General features: G+C 42.1%; 1 pseudogene across 1 annotated transcript; it reads left to right on the top strand.

The window, feature by feature from the left end:
• Nucleotides 1-3,665: 3,665 nt before the first annotated feature.
• LOC306958111 (feather keratin 1 pseudogene) lies at nucleotides 3,666-3,962 on the top strand (annotated as a pseudogene). The gene has a single exon. The product of its transcript is annotated as a feather keratin 1 pseudogene (transcript).
• The last annotated feature ends 2,906 nt before the right edge of the window (nucleotides 3,963-6,868 follow it).

Raw genomic sequence — 6,868 nt, 5'->3', positions numbered from 1 at the left:
AATAAATAAATGTACATGCAAAGGCATCCATAGTATGCATGTGGTCAGCCACTGCAGGTGAAATCGCAGAATCACATAATTGCAACTGTTGGAAGGGACCTCAAGTGATCATTGAGTCCAACCCCGCTGCTAAAGCAGGTGCCCTACAGTAGGTCGTACAGGTAGGTGTCCAGACAGGTCTTGAATTCTCTCCGTAGAAGGAGACTCCACAACCTTTTTGTTCAACCTGTTCCAGTGCTCTGTCACCTTTATCATAAAGAAGTTCTTCCGCACATTCTTATGGAACTTCCTATGCTATCCTCCAGTCTTCAAGCACCTCTCCCATTCACCAAGACCCTTTTAAAGACGATAGAGAGTGGTTCAGCAATCCCCTCTGCCAGCTCCCTCCGCATTCATGGGTACATCCCACTGAGGCCCATGGATTTGCATGGTGATTTTGGCTAGATGCAATCTGATAATCTCTTCCTGAACCCTAGAGAAGCTTTCCATTCCTCAGACTCTTCCTCTTATCTCCAGGGTCTAGGATTCCTGAGGGGCAAATCAGGGCTGAAACCTCAGGAAATTTTGCCTCTGAGTTGAGAGGGGCCAAAATGTCAGCTTTCGTGTTTATATTTGCACATGGATTCCACCAGGAAGAATTTTCTTTCTGAATTTTAGAACAACTCTTCTTTGTGCTAGATTCTAAAGAAAACAGCTTTTCCCATTAGTCAGAACACTTGATACGCAGTGTGGCATTACAGCTTGTTCGTACTTTCTCTTCCAATGCTTTGAATCAGGATCATCCTTGCTTGGCAAGTCAAGCTGCCTATGGCTTATCTACTCAATGTGTGTTAATGCTGCTCTGTAAGCCCATTCATCTGTTCTTTATAGGGTCTGTGATTGTAAGTCATTCAAGCGCATGAACCTGAGCCCTGCTCTACCACCACCTTCTGTCATTCTTTTTTTAATGCCTGGAAACTCTTCAGAACGGCAGAAAAATGCTGACTGACCCAAGTGGTTGGTCATGTACTCCCTCCCTCTTCTGGTGCAAATTCAAACAGTTTAGCTTATAATAAGCACACAGTGCAGCTTATCGAATGGGAGAGAAGCAGAAGAGTGTTTTGGCATACAGACATGACTCTCAGACGTATGATGCTCAGTGGATAGAAAAAGGGAAGTTATGCAAAAGAAAAGAATTCTAGTAAGCAGTAAAAAAATAGGCTGTGGCTATCCAATCAGTTTTACAGCATATCCATTACTATAGCAGGTATATATGAAATTACCTTGAAGCTTCCCAACCTGTACACTAAAGGTATCACTTGAATGTATCCAGTTCACTTCTGAAGAGCTCCTATGGGTTATGGTTATTAAGGCTAAATGCAGTTACTGGTATTTTCCCTTTGTATAGCCAACACAAGACCATTCTCACTCCAATCCTCTGCTCCTCCAGCCCTGACTCCTCTTTTGGATGTGTGATGCATACTTAACTTAGCAATGTTCATAATCTGTCCTCCAGTACTTACAGAGTACTTAGGGCTGTGTGTAAGCGCCTCCTATGGCTTCTGAAACATTTTTTTTCCATTGCAAAGTAAAAAAAAAATAAAAACAAATATATTTGCTTTGGCTGATGGAAAAAAAATGCATGAGTACAGTAAAAACAAGGTAAAATATGTGGAAAAAGTAAACAAAACACAACTTATGAGTAAATCTACTGTTGTCAAAAGGCAATGACCCGAACATCACGATTTTTTTATTGCAAATTGAGGGGACAGCCACATCAGCCTTGACCTGAGGATACAGATTGAGAGATCAAGAAGAGAGATGACATGCATAGGTAACTGGTGAATATTTTACCCTTTAAAATCATTCCAACATAAAACAGGTCTGAATAACCACAGTTATAATCTAATCTATGATCTACACAGTATTAAAGACAAGGCTGTGTAACTACTGTAATTCTAGAAAACTGACAATATGCAGTTCAAGGCTCATAAAATCCAGAAAGAACTGCTATCCATCCCCTCTGTATTTATTTTGCTTTTTCTTAGCTGTATTTCATTTTTTCCTTTCTCCTTTTCCCCTATAATAAGCTTTATGCTTGGCAATTTACATGTTTTCTTTTTACTTTTTGGACTGCCAGTCACAGAGAGTTTTGACTTACAAAGAGATGTTTTCTTATTCTGGAAGCTTCTTTGTCACTTTGACTGCAGGATTTATGCTTCTGCCTCTCAGATAAGCTTCCCCTTCACTGAGATCCATCCTACAATCCCAGCCTCTTTCTATGTGATTTAACTTCTCAGAGATGAATAGATGTTTGGGTTTTTTTCCTAATTTTATTTGAAAAGATTATATTTAAGAGAATTGGTTCTCACATAATCTAGACTTTGTATTAAAAAATATAAACAATAACAATGAAAGTGTTCAATTATTTCAGGATGGCAATCTGGCAAAAGGCACATATATGCAACACACATGAAAAATTATAAGGAAACAGGTACCTTTAATGGCTGCAACCCTTTTCAAGCCAGAAAAAAAGTATAGCATATACTTCGGCAGTTGTTTCACGGCAGATATGGGAAAGACAATTTCTGAGTTTTACTACCCAAGCCCCCAGATTTGTATTCAAAAGTCAGAGTGATCTTTATTTTGCCAACAGTTTGCACGTAAGCAGAAGGGATGTGAAGAAGATTCCTTTATTAGACACTAGAACAGGTTGTGCAGAGAAGTTGTGGATGCCCCAGCATTGAGAATATTCAAAATAAGGTTAGATGGCTTATGAATAACCAGATCTGCTGCAGTATGTCCCAGCTCATGGCAGGGAGTTGAACTAGATGATCTTTAAAGGTGCCTTCCAAACTAAGTCATTCTATAATCTAAGATTTTATTATAGCGTTAGGGAAAATGATTGATGACACCGTCCCTCCCATGTGGAAATACAGGTGAAGCTTCAGGGTTAGGAGGAGACCTGTCCCAACCCTAAAGACAAGTGTTGAAGCAAAGCCCCTGAGGGTAGGAGGCTGCTGTTCCCTCCTGAGGTGACACAGTGCTCATCACTGGCTGCATCATCTGCTCATACTGATGTGTCATGTCTCCAGGAAATGTTTTGGCTTCTAATACTGTCACTTGAAAGGAGACTTAGTGGCAGACTGGGCATGTCCTATACACAGAAATGAAAAGGGAGCATTGCAGGGAACAAAAAAAAAAAAGACACAAATTTCTTTAATTGTGGTGTTTTGCATGCAAAATGAGCTTGTTGTTACAAATAATGTATGTGCAAAGGGTGCCTCTGGGCCTATGGGCAGTTCTGAGCAGTATAAAAGCCTGTCCAACACCATGCTCCCTTATCCACTTCTCTTGCCTTCTCCTTCTTGGTGAACAAGGTAAGCAGCAGTGCTCTTCTCATCACTGTCCTCTTTCTCTGTTTCTCCTCTTTCTCTTCTGACCTCCACTGAGTCTTTGACTCTGTTCTAACCTTGGTGTGAGTCTTACTCCTCGGTGGTGCTCCCACCAGCTCTGTTCTGCTTGCCAGAGTCAGAGGAGGTGGAAAAAGACCTTGGGCTGTCACTGCAGGGGCCTCTCCCTGCTCCCCAGCCTGCACCTCCTCTGTTGGTGAACTGTGAACTGTGGTGAATTGTGAGATGTGCTTTGCCTGCCCTTTCTCCTAGGTACACCTCCATCCCACAGCCATGTCCTGCTTCGATCTGTGCCGTCCCTGTGGCCCGACCCCGCTGGCCAACAGCTGCAACGAACCCTGTGTGCGGCAGTGCCAGGACTCCCGTGTGGTGATCCAGCCCTCTCCTGTGGTGGTGACCCTGCCTGGTCCCATCCTCAGCTCCTTCCCCCAGAACACTGCTGTGGGATCTAGCACCTCTGCTGCTGTTGGCAGCATCCTTAGCCAGGAGGGAGTGCCTATCTCTTCTGGGGGCTTTGGCTTCTCTGGCCTGGGTGGCCGGTTCTCTGGCAGGAGGTGCCTGCCCTGCTAAAGCTGGGGTGGACATCCTCTGAACACATCCCAGTGATGCTTGAAGCCAGGCACCAGACTGAGGATGTAGCTGCTGGCCAAAGTTTCCAGATGGGCTGAGCACCCTCCTGTCCTCCTGCAAAGCAGAGAGAGGAAGCCAGGGTGCCAGCCTGTGCTGTCTGGAAACACAGCCAGCAGACGTCTTCTTCTGCTTTCTTCTCATCATCACAAGTTTTTGTTGTCTAGTGCTGTCCTCTGCCATGGGTTCATCCTGAAGCAAGCTGACAGGGCCCTACTTCTTCCTCTCACCACGTGAGGGAGGAAGACATGCATCCTATTGTGGCAAAGTTTGCCAGGTGATTGCCAATCTGTTTACCAGCTGCTTTTGTAGCAGCTTTAAACTATTCACTGCTTTGATTCCTTCTTTACATTCAATAAAATTTATGCTGCATTGTAATCTCAGTATCCTTGTGTTCCTTTCCTGTTGAGATTCATAGCAAAGTCATTCAGGGAAAAATATTTTGACTTGGAGTCAAAATGTTGTATAGCACCATAAAGTTTACCTTTGTAAACTTTGTGTGGTATTGTCCAGGTCTTATCAGTGTCCAGGACGTTCCTCTAATGGGCATGTCAGCAGTGAGTGATGTTGGATATTGTTTTTCATTTGATAAGACAGGATAATTTGATAAGCCGGATACAGGAGTAGGACTTGATGGTCTTTTTGAGTCTCTTCCAACTCAAGATATTCCATGATTCTAGAATACAAAGAGAGGAGAGCTTCTTAAAAATCAAATTCCTGTATTCCTCAAAGGCTTAAAGAGCCTGCAAACTGCTGGAATTAAGTGTATGTGATTTGCTTGAGAATTTAGATACTTGCTTATTTAAAACTTCATTATATCCGAACACTGATTTTTCATTCCATATATTTCTGAAATGTCCTAACCATCTGACACTTGCTCTATCAATATGTTAATTTTTAGCAGTAAGGTGTTAATTAAACTTACTTACATGACTGAAAATCACAGATATTGTAGATAGATAATATCTTACAACAAATCCCTACAAAGCAGAGTGATAATTCCTCTAAGGAAAGCACATTCAGAATTTCCTAGACACAGTAACTGCATCCTATTTTATTGTCTCCAACTACAGAGCAAAATACATGAAGTTCCCTGAGAAGGAAGACAGCTTTGTCAGTCCTACTTCTAAATGAACTGCATTTTTAATTTACAGGCAAGAAACAGCTGTTTTTCATTACTTCGTGCAGTAACATCTCATTATCATGTGCTATCAGGAAGCTAGGGAACTGTGCCTGATGAAGTTGATTCCAACGTTCTAGCTCAGCTTCAAGAAGCAAAACTCGACCTAAGCTGAAAATCAGGTTGGGTTCTGCAGCGCGCAAGGAGTTAAGAGCACAAGTGGTAGAGGAAGCTTGGAAACACTGCTGAGGATGAGGGCTGGCACTTCATTAATGAAATGTTCTGGCAAGATCAACTTTAGTTCTAGCAGATGCTGACTTGCTAATTCACTTGCTAGGCTGAGATGTTCAGCAGTTAGGCAGCAAACCATCTTCCCTCTTGAATGAAATGTTCTCACTACAACATTAGTTTACATGTGGGTCAGAGAGGGTGTGAGCAAGCAGGAGGCCCAGCAGTTCCTCCTGGCATGGCCACACAACTGAGACACACTGCCTGCAGGAGCTAGGAGAGGGTCTGTTCACAGCCTTCACTCACAGATGTTCTCACTGACATGAATGCTGGTTATGGCCATAAGTGATGTGTATTTGGGGAAATCCTCAGTGAATGGCTCCTTTCCAGGACATTTTGAGCAGTGAAAATCTTTTGGAGCTGCATACCAAGCAGGAGGGCCTGTACTCTGAGGCCTAAGAGGCAGACACCAGTTTGAGCATCCTAACAATAAAGGGTCTTTTTTTTTTTTTTTTTTTTTTTTAATGTATTTAAATTCTGACTTTCATCTTCCAGGTAGGAAGGTGAACACCAAGAACACCGAGTCTCTAATGAGACTTCATTAATTTCATTTCAGTCTGTGTCAGAGGAGATGAAGTCTGGTGGACAGATGCTTAATCACAGAGCCCAGGAAAAAGCTGGGCCCACCTCTGCCACATTCAAAGCATCCTTCAGGACTGACACCCTGAATGAACATTAGCATGCTAAATAAGCTTTGTCAAGCCATTCCCTCCTTGCCAGTTTAATATTGCTCATTAGTTTAGATGGGCTCTGAAACAAGCAGGGTGTGACATCAACACACTAAGTTCCACATTCGAAGACACAAGCTTAGGTAGAGCAAAAAATAGCGAATGCATATTTGTCAGTCACTGACCCACACAGTACCTGCTATGGGTTCCCACCTAGGGGCTTTCTTTCCCTCCTTTTTTAATGGATGCGGTAAGCATCCCTGGTGAGGATGACAGCATTTCTTCCATTAAATGTAATAGGAATTTTACATCAATTTCATCAGGAAAAGATGCAAAGAGAACAAAGAAAAACATTCATTTTCCTGAGTCTGTTCAAGGGAACCATTCCAGTTTACATTTGGTACATAGTGGCAAAAAGCCAAAGCAAATGAATTCCTTATTGTGCACTGTCCACAAATATCATTTTGAAAAGTCAGATTACCAAAAAACACACCAATAAACACAGCCAAACAGAATAGGTAAGTCTGAAACACAGTCACCGCTATCTTTATTATTAATTACTTATTTTTTAAGAACACATTTTGAATTCCTCTGTTTTCCAGAGAAAAATTCCAGTTTCCAGAAAATTCCAGTTTCATAAATAGGAAAGGGATTTAAGATCTCTAACTTTTGAAAAGTTTCTTAAAAAGTATTTTCCCTTGGATAGATTTCATGCCCAGGAGTGACACTCCCCTTGTGATTAGCTTCTCAGAGGAACAGACTTATGGTCAGTT

The sequence above is a fragment of the Tetrao urogallus genome, assembly GCF_951394365.1.
Source record: "Tetrao urogallus genome assembly, chromosome: 1".
NCBI classification, from domain to species: domain Eukaryota; kingdom Metazoa; phylum Chordata; class Aves; order Galliformes; family Phasianidae; genus Tetrao; species Tetrao urogallus.
Note: the sequence above shows the minus strand (reverse complement) of the source record. Positions and strands in the feature narration are given on the sequence as shown.